The following is a 25485-nucleotide window of genomic DNA, read 5'->3' on the forward strand; positions in this document are numbered from 1 at the left end:
GACGTATCAGGGGTCCCAAATCACTCCAACTGCTCACGCCCACACGATTACAGAGCCCCCACCAACTTGGAAAGTCCCCTGCTGACATGCAGGGTCCATGGATTCATGAGGTTGTCTCCATATCCGCTCGATACAATTTGAAACGAGACTCGCCCGAACAGGCAACATGTTTCCGGTCATCAACAGTCCAATGTCGGTGTTGACGGGCCCAGGCGAGATGTAAGGCTTTGTGTCGTGCAGTCGTCAAGGGTTCATGAGTGGGCCTTCAGCTCTGAAAGCCTATTTGATGATGTTTCGTTAAATGATTCGCAAACTGACACTTGTTGATGGCCCACCATTGAAATATGCAGCAATTTGCGGAAGGACTGCACACGTAGAACGATTCTCTTCAGTCGTCGTTGGTCCCGTTCTTGTAGGATATCTTTCTGGCCACCGTCAGGTGGCTTGCGGTGTATGGATGTAGATGTAGATGTAGATGTCGGAGATTTTATGTTTTACCGGATTCTTGATATTCACGGTACAGTCGTGAAACGGTCGTACGGGAAAATCCCCACTTCGTCGCAACCTCGGAGATGCTCTGTCTCATCGCTCGTGTGCCGTCTATAACACGACGTTCAAATTCACTTAAATTTTGATAACCTGCTATTGTAGCAGCAGTAACCGATCTAACAACTGCGCCAGACACTTGTTCTCATACAGGCGTTGCCGACCGCAGCTTCATATTCCTCCTGTTTACATATCTCTGTATTTGAATACGTATGCCTATGCCACATTTCTTTGGCGCTTCATTGTAAATGTTATAAATGTGTAACGAGACTGCGAACTATTGCGGCGGGGCTGGTTGCCCTCTCACTATTTTTTAAACAATCTATCCGCCTACCCGGATAAGCTTCAGGTTGTCTGCCAGTTCACTCTGCGATGGTAGATGCTGGTTTAGACGACAAAAGCAGCGTTGCCAAAAATTCGACTAAATATCTACCACGCAAAGGCCACGTAACTCCATTCCAAGGGCAGCTAATTAAACTGTCTGGCGTTCGGGATTCTTGCATGAAAAATGTATAAAATTGTAAGTTCGTTTCTTGTCTTCAAACACATAAAGTGGTTGTCAAGTCCACACTTTAATATCCCAACATCAATTATGCTACGTTACTGCCTGTCCCTCTAACAAATTCACACCCAGAAGCGGACAGAATGATTTTAGTCTGAGTCGATATTTTAAACGACCTAAACAGTCACTGACCCACGAGTATTCGCGAGTTAACAAAGTCAATCGTTCAGTAGGCTCACTGCAAAGAACTCCTCGTAATCTGTTCGAAACGCGCCACGTGGGGTTTATGTACGTCTTGAAATGTTCACAAGCGAATATTTCCTAAAATAATCCATAAACAAACTTCAAACTTTCACAAAATACCCAAAACTGTAATCACTTTCCGTCAGCGATACGGTAACCGATCAAACGCGTGGATTTCCACGTTTTGGTACAAATTTGATCAGTGCGATTTAACAGAGGTGTTTTCCAGAAGACGGCTCCTGAGCGACTATCTCGACTTTAAGATCTGAGGCACAAAACCCTACTCAAACGCTCAGGAAATGCTGCATTTCTATTGGCTAGTACGTTAAGCAGCGGTGAAACATCAAATCTCCTACATCGATGATGCCGGAAATAATATCCCGGATCAATGGGACCAACGACGACTGAAGAGAATCGTTCAGCTTGACAGTAGTGCGACCCTTCCGCAAAACGCTGCAGGTTTCAATGCTGGGTCATCAACAAGTCTCAGCGAGAGAATCATTCAACGAAACATCATCGATATGGGCTTTCGGAGCCGAAGACCCACTCTTGTGTACTTGATGACTGCGCGACACAAAACAGTTTGGATCCGTCAACACCGACATTGGTTTGTTGGTGACTGGAAATATGTTGTTTGGTCGGACGAGTCTCGTTTCAAATTGTATCAAGCGGATGGATGTATACGGGTATGGAGACAACCTCATGAATCCATAGACCATGCATGTCAGCAGGGGACAGTTCAAGGTGGTGGAGGCTCTTTAATGGTGCTGATCATGTGCAGTTGGACTGATATGGGACCCTTGATACGTCTAGATACGACTCTGATAGGAGACACGTAAGTAAGCATCCTCTCTGATCACTGCATCCATTCGCGTCCACTGTGCATTCCGACGGGCAATTCCAGCAGGACAATGTGACTCCTCACACGTCCAGCATTGCTAGAGATGCTCCAGAACACTTTTCTGAGTTTAAACAATTCCGCTGGCCACTAGACTCTACAAACATGAAACTTATTGAGCTTCTCTTCTGTCCATAAGAGATCCCCACCCCTCGTACGCTTACGGATTTATGGACAGCCCTGCGGGATTCATGGTGTCAGCTCCCTCAGTAACTACATGAGACATTAGTCGAGGCCATGCCACATCCTGTTGTTTCACTTCTGCGTGCTCGTGGGGGCTTTATGCATTATTAGACAGATGTACCAGTTTCTTTGGTTCTTCAGTGCATAATGACAATACTTCGTGTTCAGCTTCTGCAATTTACTACTATATGATGAAACACAGTGTTATTCATTAACGGAAAAGGAAGTATAGGAAACATTACGCACTTAGAAATTTATTACACTAAACATCTTGCAATGTTGTATTTAGTTTGAACACTGGTTCGACATTGCTTTCCAAGATGGTCTTTTCTGAGTCAGCCTCGTTATTTCTGCAGGAATATTGCAAATCAAATACGTCTGAAGATGTCTGTGTAAAGAAGCCTTACTCTTCCTCTAAAATTTTTGCATCACCCCCACGCCTCTCTCCATTACCCAACCTACGATTGTTTGTTGCTTCAGCATGTATCCTGTAAACTGATCCCTTCTCTAAGCAACTGTGTGCTATTTGTTTCTTTCTTTCCTCAGTTCGGTTCAGTACCCCCTCATTAGTTACTCGACCTACCTACGTAATTTGGTCTGGTCTGTGGACAAGTTATCGGTAACCTGTCGCTGCCTTTGTTTTGTTCCTTCTACTTTCAGCATTTCTTATTGTCGCCAGGGTCCTACAACGGTCACCACAATCCACATCTCTGACACCAAACGTCTCTATCTTACAATTCTTCCTCGTCCTATTCTGTTTCTCTTTCCCCGATCGATTCTTGTATACGCCTTAACCATCTCTATTCGTCATGCTAGTGCTTCCTTTGAACACCATTCTTCTTCCTTTCTTTTGACATGATATAACGGTCCTAGCTGTCTTTCCTGTATGATATTTCCTGATGTGGTCAAATCGGGAAAATGTCTACATGCTTGTATTAACAGGCTCATTTCTAATGCTCTGAGAGCCTTTTTACTATCTTCCGTACGTCCCCAACACTCACTCTCGTAACTTGTTTTTGGTTCCATGATGGATTTGTGTAATCGTACTTTATAAACTCTTGTTTGAGGTCGTAAGTACAAGATCTGTTGAATAAAATGGAGGTTTGTACCGACGGTAACTTAGCTGCTAGCAGACCCTGAAGGCGACGAAGAGTCTCTCATAACGTCCCAAGTTTCCTTAATCAGATCCTGATGTTTCCATTACCTGTTTGTCGTGCTGGAAGACCTCGAAACTCTGGGAATGCGTTTCTATCTACCGGTTGGCAACCAGAAATATTTCTTGGTTCTCCAGGGCGAGGATTGAATCGTTGGACCAGTTGCCCAGTATCTGTAAAACACATTTTCTCGGGTCAAGATCTCATGTATATGCCTCTTTTGTGCGTATCAAAGACTGTAATTCAACGAACACTGTGAAACACTTGCTCTTACAGCAATAACGAAAGCAATTCTTAGTTGCACTTGTTGCTGCTATATAACAGTTTCATTCCTACGAGGTGCAAAATCAAACATATTGCCTTCTATTTGTAATATTTGCACTTCATGGGAAACGACGGTAATTACGTAAAACCATTACATGATATTTACTGACAATATATGCAATATATGGTATTAGCTGTACCGGGGGTCTAAAGAGCTAGCGTGAAATATGGCGCTGGCTCAGCAGCTGACTTCCGTAACGCAGGAAACCTGGTGAGGGGAATCTCCCACCGGTCGCCGTTGCATAATATACCGCTGATTTACGGGCCTCATTTCCTGTGATCCATTAAGGTAAGTAGCTCATCGACTCCACTTTATTCGTGAGCTGTCGATAAATGGTGCGTTTCTTTTCATTTCTACAGGAAATCACCCAGGCGTCGTAAGTCACTCGATACACTATCGTGTTAAACGTTGTCTTCCGGCGAAAAATTTCGAAATAACCACTGCGACTGAATTGACTAGTGTCTTTTTTTTCCTTTGTAACTGTATAAGCCTGAAGTTCCATTGAACATCCACAGGCTGTCATTATGAAATTGTATATTTCGTACCTCATATATACAGGATGAGACAGCTAAGACAGGCCATCCCAAGTATGTCCAGAATGTATGTCCAGAATGAATAATTATATCGAGATGGGATTTTCGCCAAATTATAGAGGACAATATGGTGAATTTCCTGACGTTCGCAAGCTACTTTTATCGTTTTTAGTTGCCAAATTACGACACCGGCTTTACTTTTTTTCTAATGGAACTATATAAATACTTCTGTGGCATCGGAAAGAAACTCCTAACAGAACTTAAACGACATTAAATGTAAGAGACTTGATTAAATAGTGTCTAGGTAACAGTGGCGCAATCCACTGTCCCACCATCAGCAGAAGAGGTCCCACAAACGTCTACCCTATTGTGCCAAATGTAAGCGAACCCAAATGTAAGCAAACACGCAGCTCAGGTACGGTCCTTGTGCTTACCTGCGTGCTTGCAGCCCATCCGCCTGTATTCTGTTGTTATAGAAATCAGATAACTTGCCCGTGTGACTATTGAGACATTCGCATAGACAATAGAGAAAGTGAATTAAGTTTATAGCTAATGTCGCGAAATTATTTGAACAGCGATTCGGTTATATGCTGAAGAGTATTCAGGTCGTGCCAAGCACTCCCGATCTGCCTATGTAAGCAACATAAAAATATAATAGAAACTGGAAGTGTGGCAAATGAAGTATGTCAAGGAAAAAGGAGAACAAATGATGAAAGGAATGAAACTAACATTTTAACAGCTGCAGTACATAATGGAAATGTCCAGTGAGGCATCTCGGAAGTACGAGAGGGATCAACCAAACGAGTGTTCTGCGAACACAACACTCCATCGCATTTCATCCTCTTCTCATTTTGCTGCATCTAAAGTTTCATGGCAATGACTTCCAAAATTGGTTACAGTTCTCCAATTATTATCTACGAAAGTACAAAGAGACACTGCATATGTATGCAAAATTTTGTTTAAGGGAGAAACATGGTTTACAAACCATTGGTATGTCAACCATCGCAATGTGCACTAATCATAAGCTGAAAATCAACGCTTTCTCAAAGAAGTCCGTCAACGTTTGGTGCGTGTGTTTCAAGACCCGCATCATTGGTATTTTTTTTATTGATCGGAATCAACTACAGTCAAGTATCTAGAGTTCTTAAAATACGCTCCCGGCGCATTTATTGGTAGACATCCCACTGCACATAAGGCAGTCAGTGTGGTAACAGCATGACAGTGGATCTTCCCATTCGGCAGATCTAATGAGAGACCATATTAAGAGAACATTTAGAGAGAACTGAAACTGTCGTTTAAGAAACGCAAGATCGTCTGCACACTCCTCAAACTTTATACTTTTTTTATGTGGCGAAAATTAAAACAAGAGGAAACAGCGACGACGCCCGAAGGCAATAAATGCATTCTAAGAAGGGCCTGTGCTGCCTTGAACTCCAGATAAAATTCAAAGCACAATATTGATTCACCAGAGTCCCTTTATAGAGTGTAGCAATGCTCAAGGTCAACATTTTGTGGACTTCGTGTTATATCCGTAATAACAAACATACGATACGTACCTGAGGTACGTGTTTGCTTACACTCGGTACAATACAGCAGACGTTTTTGGAACCTCTTCTCCTGACGGTGGGGCGCTGTTATCTAGGTAACATTTAATACAGTCCCATTAATATTATGTCGCTGAAGTTCTTCGAAATCCCACAAAAAAGTGTATAGTTCCAGTAGAAAAAAACAGTTGGTGTCTCTCCAGATTGTAAGCTATAACTTGGAAAAACCGCACCTCAGTATATATATTCATTCTGGATATCTTTGGCGTTGTCTGTCTTAGCTGGTTCATCCTGTATAAGTATTGGCAAAGAGGTTGCTTATTGAGCCATCCCTGTGACCTATTTTCTCTCACTGACCTACCGATAGAAAATGCCTGCTTACAACGTGCATCGATTAATGACTCTATAGTTCAGTCCCTTTACTCTCCAAACGAAAGTCATCTAAGCGCCTGCAGTGAACTCCGCTAGTTGGCGTTACGTCTGTAGCTCCGTTATCCAGTCTCGTCACATGATGAGAAAGTGAATGGTTGCTAGTCTAGCAGGTGTGTTACGGTTAATCATAGCAGTAGAGACTCATAAGGACGAAGCTGCCGTGCAATATATTTGTGCGCAAGAAGAGTAGAATTACTGAATGTAAACAATATTGTTTCTTGCAGTCTCCAGAGATGCTACAACTACTGTGACCATCTCTCCCGGATTAAAGTCAACTGAGAACAAAAGGAAAAGAACATAAGAGTTCAATCGCCCCGTCTACGTCAAGATCATTACTGTGGAGCGTAATTCGTATTAGCTAACGAAGGGAGTTGGCCATGTCCGTGTCAAAGGAACCATTTAGTGTTCGTCATCATCAGTTTTGAGTAGCAGGGAAACCTTTAAATCTGTATGGCTGGACAGAAATTTAAGAGCCGACCTCTCCCTAATTTCTCCGTTGTCCCGCTCGCTAATGCGAGCCGATGACTGCAGATGCGCAGTGTGGCGAACTCGTACTCCAGCCACAGTGATGCTGAACTGGCTCATATAGTCCTCTGACATCAACGAAGACTTCAAGTGTGCTGATGATTAGCGTATTCTTTATAATGGTGGTACACTGAAGCAGATATGATTGTTTATAACTTAATGAATATGCCCTCTTGTCTATGTTTCAGGGGACCATCGAGATCCGCGAAAAGATATAGACCACGGAAACGTATTTCACCATAGCCTCAGTTTGTGCTGAGACAAATTGTCACTGGCAATAAGAGCCAGTTTTGGAGTGACGGAATCCTGAGTTGTTGTTGTTGTTGTGGTCTTCAGTCCTGAGACTGGTTTGATGAAGCTCTCCATGCTACTCTATCCTGTGCAAGCTTTTTCATCTCCCAGTACCTACTGCAACCTACTTCCTTCTGAATCTGCTTAGTGTATTCATCTCTTGGTCTCCCTCTACGATTTTTACCCTCCACGCTGCCCTCCAATACTAAATTGGTGATCCCTTGATGCCTCAGAACATGTCCTACCAACCGATCCCTTCTTCTGGTCAAGTTGTGCCACAAACTTCTCCCCAACCCTATTCAATACTTCCTCATTAGTTATGTGATCTACCCATATAATCTTCAGCATTCTTCTGTAGCACCACATTTCGAAAGCTTGTCCAAACTATTTATCGTCCATGTTTCACTTCCATACATGGCTACACTCCATACAAATACTTTCAGAAATGACTTCCTGACACTTAAATCTATACTCGATGTTAACAAATTTCTCTTCTTCAGAAACGCTTTCCTTGCCATTGCCAGTCTACATTTTATATCCTCTCTACTTCGACCATCATCAGTTATTTTGCTCACCAAAAAGCAAAACTCCTTTACCACTTTAAGTGTCTCATTTCCTAATCTAATACGCTCAGCATCGCCCGACTTAATTCGACTACATTCCATCAGCCTTGTTTTGCTTTTGTTGATGTTCATCTTATATCCTCCTTTCAAGACACTGTCCATTCCATTCAACTGCTCTTCCAAGTCCTTTGCTGTCTCTGACAGAATTACAATGTCATCGGCGAACCTCAAGGTTTTTATTTCTTTTCCATGAATTTTAATCCCTACTCCAAATTTTTCTTTTGTTTCCTTTACTGCTTGCTCAATATACAGATTGAACAACATCGGGGAGAGGCTACAACCCTGTCTTACTCCCTTCCCAACCACTGCTTCCCTTTCATGTCCCTCGACTCTTATAACTGCCATCTGGTTTCTGTACAAATTGTAAATAGCCTTTCGCTCCCTGTATTTTACCCCTGCCACCTTTAGAATTTGAAAGAGAGTATTCCAGTCAACATTGTCAAAAGCTTTCTCTAAGTTTACAGATGCTAGAAACGTATGTTTGCCATTCCTTAATCTTTCTTCTAAGATTAGGCGTAAGGTGAGTATTGCCTCACGTGTTCCAGTGTTTCTACGGAATCCAAACTGATCTTCCCCGAGGTCGGCTTCTACTAGTTTTTCCATTCGTCTGTAAAGAAATCGTGTTAGTATTTTGCTGCTGTGACTTATTAAACTGATAGTTCGGTAATTTTCACATCTGTCAACACCTGCTTTCTTTGGGATTGGAATTATTATATTCTTCTTGAAGTCTGAGGGTATTTCGCATGTTTCATACATCTTGCTCACCAGATGGTAGAGTTTTGTCAGGACTGGCTCTCCCAAGGCCGTCAGTAGTTCCAATGGAATGTTGTCTACTCCCGGGGCCTTGTTTCGACTCAGGTCTTGAAATCCTGTGAATAAAATCATTAATCAACCCATTAATGGGCCACATGTAATAAGTCCTTACAAAGTCACTTATTCCGTGACTCAAAACAGCAATCAGTCATAGTCCAGGAAACAGCATAATGAGCTACTTCAAACCACGACTGATGTTTTGAAATCGAAAAGCAATTACACTACCAAAGGTAAGAACTCCTGGTTACCACAGTAAATCGAGAGGAATGGCGTGCATACCACAATACTTAATGAAAAACAAAGTTCCATTGCCATTAATGAGTTTTCCACAGTAGAAGCTTCTTAAAGTTTACAACACGGCTACAGCCTTTGTTTGGTGGTTTTAATTGTCAATTGGTGACATTTTGGGACAAGTGAAAAAGTAATCTAAGTTTTTGAGGAAGATCAAAACTGTATGACAGTCTTCGTTGACTCGAATTGTTTCTGATACTGAGATTACCCAAATATTGTACGTAAACAGAAAAAATCTGATAGTAGAATCGCTGGAAAACTTCGGCTCACAAAATCGAAATAATTTCTTTGAAGAATGTAAATTGTCCCAACAAAAACAATAACTGAATGTCAAAGTATGTAATAGAGTAAATTACTTCTTTGTCCATACAATCACCATATATCTTAAAACTAAATAGATGAGCTCGTTGATCTCCGTGAGTGGGTAACTACGCTGGATATTCAACATAATCAGAGGAAAGGAATTCGACTACAAATCTTAACACCAACACAGTATTGGTGATAACGCAAAACTTGGAGATGTCGTCATTGAGTGCAAGTAAGAAGAACTGTGTCCTAGCAACAGATATAATGTTTTTAAAGAGTGCGACTGGTTTCAGAATTTGCTATCGGAAAAATAACAAAGAGTTGAAATAGCAAATAAGAGTTAAAATGTTAACTGGCACAAAATAATATAAAACAAATGTTAATGCCTCCGGGGAAAAATGAGAGAGGATGAAGTAATGAAGTGAAATAACTATGACGTCAGCGGTAAAAGATTGGTAGATAGCGCAAAGAAGAGATTTAAGCAGTTACGGGACAATTTTTCGGAACGGATTTGCAACGTATGCAAATTCCCCACATTCAAATTATCGATCCGCTCTCGTCTTGCATAAGTCACAGATCTTAAATATATGAATTTTCATTAGTTGCAGCAGTATAAAGTCAGATCTGCATGCCATTGAGGAGTAGGAAAGTGCTCTGGAAGCATACTGGACAACACGGTCAGTGACCTCAACGCCAGGACGATCAGACGGCCTTTTGGCCATCTTCGGAGAATGGCAGTCGCATAATGGTCAAGGGCCAGCAAGACCATTTCTTAGCGCCGTGCAGTGCCATCAGACAGATTCCGTTACAGAAAGAGCTTCCTGGAGCGACCGATTGCGAAAACGTTTTAGGAGATGGAGACGAGGAACCGAAGTGGAAGGCGCTGTAGCCTGCCGAGTGTAGAAACGACTTTTGGGATAATGCCGGGCAGATGAAAGGAAGCCCCGAGTGGGACGCTGCTCCAAGTGCAGCTCTTACAGAAAAACTGTGCTTGAGAGTGTAAGGAGATTCGACATTGGTTCAAAAGAAAGCTCCTTCATAGGGTGAAGGAAGAGCCAGAGTGAGGGATAACTTTTTTCGAGGAACCTATTGTGAAAAGATTCACCAGTTAACGAACTTAAACATAGTCCGGAAAAGGGGACAAGTGCTCGCAGAGCTGAGAACGAACCAATTCTGCGAGAGATGTAGGGAGTCACATATGAGTTTACAACTTTGTCTTAGATTTTCACTCTATTTGTTTTGCAGGTCACGAAACCTTTGCTTCCGAATTCCCCAGCAGATACGAGGTAGTATCTTCCATAATCCAGTGCGTTGACTTCAGTAGTCCTATCTCTTACTAACATATTTCACGACGGTCACTCCGTTTGTTGTTTTCCCCCAACCTCCCTGTCAGATTAACAGATTTATGTTCACGTAGGCTGCCTTATAGAGATGTTGCCACAAGATGCCTTTATAAAAAGTTATTGAGAATTAAATACCTTTGTCCTAACCATTAAGTATTAAAAAGTCATTGAGAGAAAGAGGGAAAACAAAGGGAATTGTAAATGCATCAGTGACATGTAAGATAATCAGAGGATGTCAACGTCTAACACAGGGCTGGCCAAACGCTGCACAGTGTGCAGACGTGCAGAAGTGCTGCACATGTGCGCACGTGTGCGACAGCGACATCTGTTATTAGCCATGTGTCCTAAATGAACGGCGGCGGCTCCACTTCCCTGTTTATGTGGTACATTTCAGACGGAACTGATGAAAGATGTAGCAATAATGGTATTGAAATAACAGGTGATCATCGAGAGGTCTGCGGTTATCATTCTGTTCAGAAGTGATTGAGACAGAAATTATGTGAGTGTATCTGAGGGCACCGAGAATTAGGAAATCTTGCATTAGTTTGTTATTTGAAGTCATGAATAAGGTTCGTAGTCGCTAAGTGCTCTCTTTCTTAAATACTAGATCAAAGACGTTACGCGTATTTACGTGCCGTCAGTCAAGCTACCTTAATAAAAACCCACGGTTGTTAACTGTGTTACTTGTCTTACTGGGTTAAACTGTTAACATAAAAGTAGGCGTCTCAATGAGTAGACTGTGACAGTATTTTAAATGTTTAATACGCTAAATACCTTCCCATGGTTGGCTTGCAAGCTGTGGAAAGAGCACTAGAATGCGCCGGTACAGAGTATCCCAGCAAGTGGATAATGCGACATCTCTGGGTAGAAACGTGCACTACATGAAACGCTGACGGCTGCGGCGTGCACGCTGCGACCCGGAAGTTGCACATGTGCAGAAGCACCGCACGCGCGCAGAATTTCTGGCCGGCCCTGATCTAACAGGATGAAAAATATCTGCGGCAAACATTTTTAAATTACTGCCATAGGTAGTGCATTTTTCATTTCTAAGATTTCAGCCGATACACAACAACAGACTTTGTTTTACAGTTATTAGACATTTCGTTGTTTAAATCTGTCCTCCGTCTCTTCCTACACTCCTGGAAATGGAAAAAAGAACACATTGAAACCGGTGTGTCAGACCCACCATACTTGCTCCGGACACTGCGAGAGGGCTGTACAAGCAATGATCACACGCACGGCACAGCGGACACACCAGGAACCGCGGTGTTGGCCGTCGAATGGTGCTAGCTGCGCAGCATTTGTGCACCGCCGCCGTCAGTGTCAGCCAGTTTGCCGTGGCATACGGAGCTCCATCGCAGTCTTTAACACTGGTAGCATGCCGCGACAGCGTGGACGTGAACCGTATGTGCAGCTGACGGACTTTGAGCGAGGGCGTATAGTGGGCATGCGGGAGGCCGGGTGGACGTACCGCCGAATTGCTCAACACGTGGGGCGTGAGGTCTCCACAGTACATCGATGTTGTCGCCAGTGGCCGGCGGAAGGTGCACGTGCCCGTCGACCTGGGACCGGACCGCAGCGACGCACGGATGCACGCCAAGATCGTAGGATCCTACGCAGTGCCGTAGGGGACCGCACCGCCACTTCCCAGCAAATTAGGGACACTGTTGCTCCTGGGGTATCGGCGAGGACCATTCGCAACCGTCTCCATGAAGCTGGGCTACGGTCCCGCACACCGTTAGGCCGTCTTCCGCTCACGCCCCAACATCGTGCAGCCCGCCTCCAGTGGTGTCGCAACAGGCGTGAATGGAGGGACGAATGGAGACGTGTCGTCTTCAGCGATGAGAGTCGCTTCTGCCTTGGTGCCAATGATGGTCGTATGCGTGTTTGGCGCCGTGCAGGTGAGCGCCACAATCAGGACTGCATACGACCAAGGCACACATGGCCAACACTCGGCATCATGGTGTGGGGAGCGATCTCCTACACTGGCCGTACACCACTGGTGATCGTCGAGGGGACACTGAGTAGTGCAGGTACATCCAAACCGTCATCGAACCCATCGTTCTACCATTCCTAGACCGGCAAGGGAACTTGCTGTTCCAACAGGACAATGCACGTCCGCATGTATCCCGTGCCACCCAACGTGCTCTAGAAGGTGTAAGTCAACTACCCTGGCCAGCAAGATCTCCGGATCTGTCCCCCATTGAGCATGTTTGGGACTGGATGAAGCGTCGTCTCACGCGGTCTGCACGTCCAGCACGAACGCTGGTCCAACTGAGGCGCCAGGTGAAAATGGCATGGCAAGCCGTTCCACAGGACCACATCCAGCATCTCTACGATCGTCTCCGTGGGAGAATAGCAGCCTGCATTGCTGCGAAAGGTGGATATACACTGTACTAGTGCCGACATTGTGCATGCTCTGTTGCCTGTGTCTATGTGCCTGTGGTTCTGTCAGTGTGATCATGTGATGTATCTGACCCCAGGAATGTGTCAATAAAGTTTCCCCTTCCTGGGACAATGAATTCACCGTGTTCTTATTTCAATTTCCAGGAGTGTATTTAGTGTCACTGTTTACTCACAACAACCAATGCCATATCTGAGCATTTTTGCTTGTTCTAATCTTTGTTTGTCCTTAAAATTTGTAATTTCAGTTACTGTTTACAGCACCAAATACCTTATCACTTGCCTTTAGTTCTTGAGACTAAAACTTGATGCACGCGCTCCCCATGTACTGGCTGTCTCAACATCCACAAATACAAGTTCCAACCGGCCATTCGTCTCCCTTCTCTCCAACGCCGTGCTAGGACCTTTTATGAATTTCTCGACTTATGATCGTCCAGAAACGACGAATATTAATTTTCTAAAGCGAAACAACACTATGTAACCTACATCCTATATCCATTTTGTATTCACATCTAGCATAGGCTTCGTAACAAACTCTGGGATCTCGTACCTGAGCGTGTACGTTAGCATGCATGCCGTCCTTCTACGTCGCTGCGCAATACAAAGAGGATATAGTATTCCCTTTTGCTGGGGACTGTTAACAATAAAGATATCCTCCCCTATTTGTCTGCAATCAGATATCAATAAGTAGTTAGTTGTTTCATAACTTCCAATAAAGGATCAGAAGAGATGCTGGCGTGGGCAGATGATTTGTACCCTACAAGGAGAAGGCTGTGACAGACGATGTGGTTACTACTGCACTGACACAGTGAACTGCCATCTTGCTATTTTTCTGACTGACTGCGAAGATGTCAAACTGGTGCACACGCATTGTAATGCGTCTCCTACGTAAAACTGATAACGGAGCACCAGGTTTTCCTGCCCTCAGCACGCAGCAAGAGCCCTTTCGGGTGATATTTGTGGTGTGGTGCGGTAATTTAAAAATATTCGTCCGGAATTTCCTCAGTGAGTTACTACCATTGACAGTTGCATTCCAGTGTAAGTTCTCTTCCTCTTGGAGTTTGGCCTTTTCAGGAGAAACAAACAAATAAATGGATTTTTCTTTGGGCTGTGGAAGATGTAGCACTTTGATTAACAGTTCGTTCAATTCATGTCTGTTCAAAGATAATCGTTTCCTATTACTAATGACAGTGGATATCGTTGTCAGTGATCCACTAGTCTTTGCATATTAATGTGGTATTGCAAATAAACATAGTTTTCGTTAGATCCAAATACACGGTGTCCCAGGAGGAATGGCCTACATTCAGAGATATGGGAGGAACGAATATCCAAAGGAAAAGCGTCTGGTGAAAATGAGCTCTGAAATGAGAATTTCTTCATCTAAAATACTGTGAAACAAATCTCTTCCACTGCAAGCTCTTTGCTTTCCATATTTTGAGATGGGATTGTGTGGATCAAAACAGTGTAGATTGGCTCTAAAGTGCATACGGTAACAGCTATGAGCATTTGTTCATCTTGGCTATAGTGAAACACATCTCTTCTGCTGAAGAAAATCTCATAGCTCTTAAGGTACGCATTTTAGAGCTCATTTTCACTAGACTTTTTTGCTTTGAGTGATCGTTTCATTTATACCCTTGAAAATTGAAAATTTCTCCTGGGACATTCAGTTTTTAACATTTCTTGGCTTCTGACGATAACCTGATGCGTACACTGTCATACAAGGTACACCGCTGTAACCATAGATAGCACCAACACCCAGGCATTCTCCAAAGTGGTGCCACGTAGTTACGATCTGGCGCCACATGGATAGCGCACATAACAGGAAGAAAAACGTTATTATGCTCCCGCCACAAGACTTACAGACAGTACCAAATATCCACTGATAGTTATGTATGACGCCACAGGGAGCTCTGCAGCAAGGGATTATTTCCTACATCCGCCAAATAGATCTAGGACGGGCATTCTTCCGCCGATCGCGGATAAAACGTCCGCACAGCTACACATGGCCAGTTACTGGCGAATTGCTGACCAGCTGTCACCGTAGTCGCAGATCATCGGTTGCAGCCCTCATTACCCCATAGCTGTCAACGAGTCATCACTGGAGAGATGACGCCATGTGTTTATGATAAACTGGGCCTGAACTACGAACTGTCCAACGGCAGTCCATACTGAACTAATACAATAGCTCAGAAGCCAGAGCCTGGTTCACGCACCCGTGCTGACTGCTGTTCATCGGAGACGAAGGCTGGAATTCGCACTCCAGTACCGCAGCAGGACGTCCACTGAGGACGACAGGTGTCCGGTCGCACAGCATGAAATGTCAAGATCCAGGCAGGAGGAGGACGTGTTATGGTCTGGGAAATATTTTAGTGTCATTCTGTCCACCCCTATATGCAGTTCCTTTCTGCTCAGATACGATGGCATCTACCTGCAGGTCAACGCAACGTATCACACAACGGACGTGCGTTGTTCGAAGAGCACCAGTATGAGTTCATAGTACTCCCCTTGCCACCAAACTCCCCGGTTTTAAACTCGATCGAGTATCTGTGAGACCACCTCTATCGGTCTGTTCGTGTCATAAATCCTCAACCGAGAAACCTAGCGCAGCTGGAGTCGTCCTGGCTCCACATCCCTGGCGGTATCTTCCAGAATCTCACCGACTCTCTTTCTGCACGTTTGCGCTGCCAAAGCTATTTATTGAGTCTTTGGCCTGGTGATCACATTAATGTGACTGGACGGTGTGTATTGCATAGGTATAAAAATATAATTAAAGAAGAAAGGACTAACTACATTAAATGTTTTCGAAACATCAAGTGGAGATACAGATTGCTGCAGTTCCACATTATCTCTTCGCGAGCCACACTCTACTGCAAAGTACAGCAATTACATTAGTGTAGTAGGTGGTTCCCTTCCTACTACTTTTTTCTTTGGGCGCCAAAACTGTTTGGTGAATACAACATAAATGATAAATCAGTCTAATCTAAAAGCCGTAAATTCAACTAAATACTAGTTATTACAGCAAAGAACAACTTAAATGGGAAGGAACACATAGAAAATATTGTGGGGAAGGCTAACCAAGGACTGCGTTTTATTGGCGGGACACTTAGAAAATGTAACAGACCTACTAGGGAGACTGCCTACACTACGCTTGTCCGTCCTCTTTTAGAATACTGCTGCGCGGTCAGGCATCCTTACCAGATAGGACTGACGGAGTACATTGAAAAAGTTCAAAGAAAGGCAGCACGTTTTGTATTACTGCGAAGTATGGGAGAGAGTGTCACAGAAATAATACAGGATTTGGTCTGGACATCATTAAAAGAAAGGCGTTTTTCGTTGCGTCGGAATCTTCTCACGAAATTCTAATCACCATCTTTCTCCTCCGAATGCGAAAATATTTTGTAGACACCGACCTTCATAGGGAGGAAAGATCACCAAGATAAAATAAGGGAAATCAAAGCTCGTACGGCATGGATACAGATGTTCATTCTTTCCGCGCGCTATACGAGATTGGAACAATAGAGAATTGTGAAGGTGGTTCGATGAACCCTCTGTCAGGCAGTTAAATGTGATTTGCGGAGTATCCATGTAGATGTAGATGTAATGAGTCTCGGTGTTTTTGGTGTCTACAATATTACTACTTTTCCACCACGGCGTAGTCAGTGGCCCTACCCCACGTTAGTCTCCCTTCCGTGGGAAAGAAGGGAGTCTTTTTTATAACAAGCCACTCCTTTCGTCCTCTTTAATAACCCTGTATCTACTGCTCCCAAGGCATTTTCTTATGATCTTTGTTTACAGATAAAAATTGCAGTGAAATATAGAAAAACAAAAACGCGTCTGCCTGTCTCCTCGACTCTCAGCGTGACGCTACTCCGTCTTCTACAAAGAGGGACGTAATTTAGACATGTGGATATCGATGACAGCCACTTCATTTCTTTGTATGCTGTACATAGGACATATCTTCAACCACCTTACAATGCCCTCCTTCTTATGTGTGGTATTGTAGCGAGAAGGAAGCGACTCTGCCTTCCTTCTCTGGCTTGTTTATTAATAACTTGGTGTCTTGATGCTTCTATTGTCCCTCGTCGCAGTAGTAGCACTCAGGTGCAACGTTCAATGTAGGTTTGTGCTCCTGCTGAAATGGGGTGTGTCGGGATGCCAGTTGTTAAAGGTTAACAACGTTTTGTAGCCGGCCGGGGTGGTCGAGCGGCTCTAGGCACTACAGTCTGGAACCATGTGACCACTACGGTCGCAGGTTCGAATCCTGCCTCGGGCATGGATCTGTGTGATATCCTTAGGTTAGTTAGTTTTAAGTAGTTCTAAGTTCTAGGGGACTGATGACCTTAGAAGTTAAATCCCATTGTGCTCAGTCATTTGAACCATTTTTTGAACGTTTTGTAATATAATAGTTTTAATGGAGAAGACTTTAAAACATGAGTCACAGACTTTCCGATATGTCAGCTCGTGGCTACGCTGTTACACTCAACACTTTACAACACAGTTATCACTTTCAGTACTCATTATAGATAATGTCCACGACACGTGGCGTTCACTGATAATTAATACCGTTCACTTTAAGTTTATATCTTGTTTATCACGTCTATATTTGTGGCCAGTGGTGCATTCTGCTACCGCCACCGCTTACTCGCGACTGTCCTTTTGGAGCCGCCTCCGGTTACTCGACCGTGCGTTTTGAATGGCGCCGTGCTACTAACTTCGCACCGTCTTCCCGACGCACCTTTCTCCCTCAGCCAATAGCGACACTCCACTGGTCTCCTACGCTTATAGATATGAAAACTCTCAGCCAATGGGCGTTCAGATCGCTGTTGCCAGGCGGATCTGACGTCACGTTTGCGGACATTGTGACGGAAGTTTGTCTCGGAACACTTTCTCAGACTGTAAGATCCTACTCCCGAATAGTTAGATCTTGTCCCTACTAAGGTTGCACAACATTGCCTCTTATGATGTTATCGTCACTTCTCCTTGCTGACGCAAAAGTGTCACATGGACATGTATCCTGGCAGCTACAGAGCATTCGCCAACGTTTAGATCTCGCAAAGGTTCATAAAAGTGTGTAATAATTAGCATAAACAAGTGAACGGAATGCACGTATGCGTTACAAACTGGTCACGTAGGCCGAAATGTTATTCTAATGTTCAAATGTGTGTGAAATCTTACGGGACTTAACTGCTGAGGTCATCAGTCCCTAAGCTTACACACTACTTAACCTAAATTATCCTAAGGACAAAGACACACACCCATGCCGGAGGGAGGACTCGAACCTCCGCCGGGACCAGCCGCACAGTCCATGACTGCAACGCCTGAGACCGCTCGGCTAATCCCGCGCGGTCGAAATATCATTCGTGAGCATACATGGTATTCAATCACCCTCTCATCCAGTAACAAATGAGCACATCTCTCCGAGAACGTTAATTTTTTGCACACAGTGAAAATATTTAATATCTAGGTCCTCTGTGTAAAAGCTGGTATTTTCGAGCGTCTATACACAGAATCTGGAGGTATCTTCGCATTTAGTTGATCTTCCTTTGCTAGCAGATATTCATGTTCGAGGCCTGCGACTACTCATACCGTAATGCTTTATCCTCTTTAATAACATCGCTATAAAAAGCAGTGCATATCGATCGTAACGTAGTCGAAGTTCTCGTCATCTTTTAGCACTTTCGGACAGATCCGTGATGAATGTAATGCTGTCAGCATCTCCATTTTCAGACCAGTTCTCAGAGATAGTTTCACTTGGTTCAAATGACTCTGAGCACTATGGGACTTCTGAGATCATAAGGCCCCTAGAACCTAGAACTACTTAAACCTAACTAACCTAAGGACATCACAGACATCTGTGCCCGAGGCAGCATTCGAACCTGCGACCGTAGCGGTCGCGCGGTTCCAGACTGTACCGCCTAGAACCGCTCGGACACCAAGGCCGGATAAAGTTTCACTTAAACGCTCTTTAGTATTCAGAGATCAGCAGTCAGATTTAATGTTGGTTCAGCTTCCACAGACTGTGTAGACAAATGCATACCAACATCTTCACACTAAAAGGATTTAAGCTTTGAGTTATTTCAAGGACTTGCCTGTAAAACGGCTCTAAATAAGTGACTAGCTTCTTTAAAATTTTGGTTGAATATTTACGATCTAAGTTGAAGAAAATGGTTAACTTTCACGATGGATAAGTCGCAACCGTACACACTTCACATGGTGTATGAAAGTTTCTCTCCGTGTACGTGCTCAGAGTGCTCCATATTCAAGGCACACACCAGCAGGTCACGGCCAGGGGTTCCCATACAGCATATCTTGCCCATCCTGCGCCTTACTGTTAAGGTGAAAGCCAGAACAATATCGGCAAACATCCCCATCACGGGGAACATGTGTGTATTCCATTCTCCACGTTTTCAGGAGCGCCTCTTAACAACACAGTAGATGTCTCGTACTCAAACTCTCATGAACGTACACGGTGATACTCTTACTCCTAGTTTGGTTTCTCCTTTGTACTACCCAACAGTTTAGTAATTTTTAAATAGAGGAATTCTGTTTAATTTGCGATCCATAGGAATTGGGCACGCCGTACCGCTATGACCCTACATTTGGAACAAAGACGAAAAGTTACATAGGAATCTCAATTTTACGTCATTAAATATCACACGGAATTAGCTGATTAACCATTTATTTCCAACTTAATGATTAAATTTGTTATATTTAATTGCTCAATCTGTAACACTTCTACGTACGATGTATGTGAGGCTAAAATGATGAGAAAATCATGCTCTTTTGCAGTTCGTAATTCTTTGACAGTGTTTCTTTTATGGCCTAGAAAGTTACGGGTCACTGGAATGCTACCTGAAACACATACTGCAGCTGTTTCTCGTTTCTCTCTTTTGTTTTTAAGCAGTTATTCCAGTCTCCCGTAGCACTGACGGCTCTTGCTGCCGAATCATTTACAGCTTTCTAATTACTGGCTAGGAGGATAACACTCATAAAGTCCTTGTTTCCATGCCGCTGCATAGCATCCGTCTTAAGCAAATAGTCACTCAAGTCAAATCTAGTAAAGAAAAGTCTTGCTTCCATTTTTGATGATTTGTGATATTTTATTCGTTCTACTGGAGCTGCTTTAAATTTTGTTCCGATGTTTGCGCCTAATGACTCAATACATTGGCCAATTTCATACTTAAATGAATCATCCGCACGTGTTCACATGCTTACCCAACAACATCGTCAGTTACGACTGCAGTGACGGGACCATCGGCATTCGACCGTCGATCAATGAAAACTTGTTAGCTCTCCGTGTGAATCACATTTTAGCTACACTAGGGCGATGGGTGTCTCCACAAACGCCGTCATCAAGGTGAACGGCGGCTCGAACGTGCAACGTGCCACAGATGTAGGCTGATGGAACCAGTATTATGCTGTGGAAGACATTATCCTGCGCCTGCATGGGATCTGTAGTACTAAACAAAGACACGCTGACATCTGCGAACCACCTGCATCCCTTCATGCTTTCAGCAGTACAATTATCGGTGTCGCGGAACCAGAACCATGCCACAGTCGTTCGAGGAGCATGATAGTGAACTCACGTTGATGTTTCGGCGACCAAAATCGCCAGATGTATATCCTATGGAAGTCATCTGGGTCACTATCGGGTGCCATCACCGCGTGCGCAAATCAGAGGCCCATTATTAATGCGAATTACATGACGTGTGCGTAGACATCTAACGCCATATACCTCCATAAACATACTAACAAACTGTCGGATTCCTGATACGCACAATCAGTGATGTATTTCATTCCAAAGACGGACAAACAACCTACACTATGTTAAGTATCCGGACACCTGGCTAAAAAATTAATTACAAGTTCGTGGCACCCTCCATCGGTATTGCTGGAATTCAGTGTGTTGTTGGCCCACCCTTAGCCTTGTTGACAGCTTATACTCTTGCATCCACACGTGCAATCAGGTGCTGGAAGATTTCTTGGTGAATGGCAGCCCATTCTTCACGGAGTGCTGCACTGAGGAGAGGTACCGATGTCGATCGGTGAGGCCTGGCACGAAGTCGGCGTTCCAAAACATCTAAAAGAAGTTCTGCAGGATTCAGTTCAGGACTCTGTGCAGGCCAGTCCATTACAGGGATGTTATTGTCGTGTACCCACTCCGCCACAGGTCATGCATTATGAACAGGTGCTCGATCGTGGTGAAAGATGCAGTCGCCTTCCCCGAATTGTTCTTCAACAGTGGGAAGCAAGAAGGTGCTTAAAACATCAATGTAGGCCTGTGTTGTGATAGTGCCACGCAAAACAACAAGGGGTGTCAGCCCAACCACGAAAAACACGACCACACCATAACACCACCGCCTCCGAATTTCACTGTTGGCACTACACACGCTGGCAGATGACGTTCACCGGGCATTCCCCACACACACGCACACGCTACCATCAGATCGCCACATTGTGTACCGTGATTCGTCACTCTACACAACGTTTTTCCATTGTTAAATCGTCCAATGTTTACGCTCTTTGCCCCAAGAGAGGCGTCGTTTGGCATTTACCGGCGTGATGTGTAGCTTATGAGCAGCCGTTCGACCATGAAATCCAAGTTTTCTCACCTCCCGCCTAACTTGCAGTGGATCCTGATGCAGTTGGAGTTTCTGTGTGATGGTCTGGATAGATGTCTGCCTATTCCACATTACGAGCCTCTTCAACTGTCGGCGGTCTCTGTCAGTTAACAGACGAGGTCGACATGTACACTTCACTACCACATCTGAAACAGGTGGACCTAGGGATGTGTAGGAGTGTGGAAGTCTCGCGCACAGGCCTAGGACACAAGCGACACCCAACACCTGATCACTTTCGAAGTCTGTGAGTTCCGCGGAGCGCCCCATTCTGCTCTCTCGCGATGTCTAATGACTACTTAGGTCGCTGATTGAGTACCTGGGAGAAGGTGGCAGCACAATGCACGTAATATGAAAAAGGTATGTTTCTGAGGGTGGCCGTATACTTTTGATCACATAGTGTACTAACCAGGAGGTCACAATTTTTGGCTCATCAATGTTCTATTGTATCATGTCCACGCACATCTTGAAAAATGTGATTCATTACTTAAGCATTGTAGAATACTTAACGACGTCTTACAAGTTATTTGTAATTAAGCATTAACATGTCACAGATATTTTGTGATCTGTTATAGAGTTGCCTCTAACGCCATTTTGTGGCGAAGGATATTTATTTTGTAATATGCTGACTGGCCAACCGAATTAAGAAACAATATTTATAATTTTGCAGATACTATGCATACATTAAGGTGTGTAACTCAACTCACTGCATCACGTGCAGTTAATATTTTTTTCCCTTACATTCTTTGTACAGAAAATTGTTTTCTATCTTTTCTCCTGTTATATTTTGTGACATACGAGTAGATCTGATGAAACTGAGAGCGAAACGCGTCATAAACAGTGAGAAACGGATACAAATATTGGCGACCAAGACGAGAAGACTAATGTATTAGTGCCAAAAATGGTCGCATATTCCCTATAAGATATCACCTCGAAAGTAATTGTAGTATACTCATCGCACCGTAAACTGGATACGAACCACATTCCCTCGTTCCTTTGAGCTATTCCGCATCTTATAGCCTTGTGTGTGACCCTTCCCCCTTAATTCTTCGAATTCCGGCGCGTTTCATAACACTCATTGTACCAAACAAATGCCCTTGCTTGGCTTGTCAAACACAACTTGGTCATTGCTTATCCTACCAGAGACCCAGCTTTGTGGCTGCTATTAGTTCATATATAAATCACAACACATCTCAGTTGATTTACCTGAAAAGAGTTAACCAAATTGGCAGCAACTGAATATAATGAAGTAGTGGCCATACTGGATAAGAACATATCATCTTTCATAATAACTGTTTACCTATGCAGCACTGTGATATCCATTATCGGGGGCTGAATCAGAGTTCGCTATGTCCAAGTAAGAAGTTTTGAGAAACTGTAATATTTATTCATATTTTGTTGATTCTGTGTTTATCCCATCTGTGTGTGAAACAATTATATTAGGATAAAAGTAAGTTAAAAATGGCAATCCTGGAAAATATAACTAATTTATGATCAAGATATGGTGGAATACTTTTTGGATGTAGTAATTTCTGCTTGTGACTAACTGGACATAGCCCATTCTGATTCTTACATATCTGGACATAAACAGCTTTGTCACAGATCTGTTTTAAACAGCAAACAAAAGAGTTCGCTACTTTACTTAAGGAAGCCTATTATTAACTAGAATTGAATTTCTTCTAGTGGGTTATAATTTAAGATGAAAACTTAATTCCTTCCAGTGGGTTACAATTTAAGACTACAATATGTTATGAATTTGATACAAAACTACATGTTAGGTAAGAGTTAAATATTAGATGTTAACCTGAAGCTGAGAATGTAGATTTCACTTAATTTAAACCTATGGTTCATTATACGCTTCGATTAGTTCACACCCGTTCCATCTGTATTGTCATTTAGAACACCAATTTAGGGTAAACTCAATGGCCAGCCTGTTGTCAGACTCCTCTGAAATGCTTGGTAATTGTATTGTCTACATTTTTCAGTTTCTCTTTCTTGATTCTAACTGGAGGAGTCATTGGTATTTTGTTCATGCAAGTGCAAGTCTTCCCCCTTTTTTTTTTTTGGTCATCAGTCTACTGACTGGTTTGATGCGGCCCGCCACGAATTCCTTTCATGTGCTAACCTCTTCATCTCAAAGAAGCACTTGCAACCTACGTCCTCAATTATTTGCTTGACGTATTCCAATCTCTGTCTTCCTCTACAGTTTTTGCCCTCTACAGCTCCCTCTAATACCATGGAAGTCATTCCCTCATGCCTTAGCAGTTGTCCTATCATCCTGTCCCTTCTCCTTATCAGTGTTTTCCACATATTCTTTTCCTCTCCGATTCTGCGTAGAACCTCCTCATGCCTTACCTTATCAGTCCACCTAATTTTCAACATTCCTCTATAGCATCACATCTCAAATGATTCGATTCTCTTCTGTTCCGGTTTTCCCACAGTCCATGTTTCACTACCATACAATGGTGTACTCAGGACGTACATCCTCAGAAATTTCTTCCTCAAATTAAGGCCAGTATTTGATATTAGTAGACTTCTTTTGGACAGAAATGCCTTTTTTGCCATAGCGAGTCTGCTTTTGATGTCCTCCTTGCTCCGTCCGTCATTGGTTATTTTACTGCCTAGGTAGCAGAATTCCTTAACTTCATTGACTTCGTGACCATCAATCCCGATTTTAAGTTTCTCGCTGTTCTCGTTTCTACTACTTCTCATTATCTTCGTCTTTCTCCGATTTACTCTCAAACCATACTGTGTACTCATTAGACTGTTCATTCCGTTCAGCAGATCATTTAATTCTTCTTCACTATCACTCGGGATAGCAATGTCATCAGCGAATCGTATCATTGATATCCTTTCACCTTGTATTTTAATTCCACTCCTAAACCTTTCTTTTATTTCCATCATTGCTTCCTCGATGTACGGACTAGTGGCGAAAGACTACAGCCTTGTCTTACACCCTTCTTAATACGACCACTTCGTTCTTGATCGTCCACTCTTATTATTCCCTCTTGGTTGTTGTACATATTGTATATGACCCGTCTCTCCCTATAGCTTACCCCTACTTTTTCAGAATCTCGAACGGCTTGCACCATTTTATACTGTCGAACGCTTTTTTCAGATCGACAAATCCTATGAAAGTGTCTTGATTTTTCTTTAGTCTTGCTTCCATTATTAGCCGTGACGTCAGAGTTGCCTCTCTCGTCCCTTTACTTTTCCTAGCGCATTCTCAGTTTTCTTTTCCATTCTTCTGTATATTATTCTTGTAAGCAGCTTCGATGCATGAGCTGTTAAGCTGATTGTGCGATAATTCTCGCACTTGTCAGCCCTTGCCGTCTTCGGAATTGTGTGGATGATGCTTTTCCGAAAGTCAGATGGTATATCGCCAGACTCATATTCTACACACCAACGCGAATAGTCGTTTTGTTGCCACCTCCCCCAATGATTGTAGAAATTCTGATGGAGTGTTGTCTATCCCTTCTGCCTTATTTGGTCGTAAGTCCTCCAAACCTCTTTTAAATTCCGATTCTAATACTAGATCCCCTGTCTCTTCTAAATCGACTCGTGTTTCTTCTTCTATCACATCAGACAAATCTTCACCCGCAAAGAGGCTTTCAATGTATTCTTTCCACCTATCTGCTCTCTCCTCTGCATTTAACAGTGGAATTCCCGTTGCACTCTTAATGTTACCACCGTTGCTTTTAATGCCACCAAAGGTTGTTTTGACTTTCCTGTATGCTGAGTCTGTCCTTCCGACAATCTTATCTTTTTCGATGTCTTCACATTTTTCCTGCAGCCATTTCGTCTTAGCTTCCCTGCACTTCCCATTTATTTCATTCCTCAGCGACTTGTATTTCTGTATTCCTGATTTTCCCGGAACATGTTTGTATTTCCTCCTTTCATCAATCAACTGAA

Source organism: Schistocerca piceifrons, chromosome 2, assembly GCF_021461385.2.
Source record: "Schistocerca piceifrons isolate TAMUIC-IGC-003096 chromosome 2, iqSchPice1.1, whole genome shotgun sequence".
NCBI lineage: Eukaryota > Metazoa > Arthropoda > Insecta > Orthoptera > Acrididae > Schistocerca > Schistocerca piceifrons.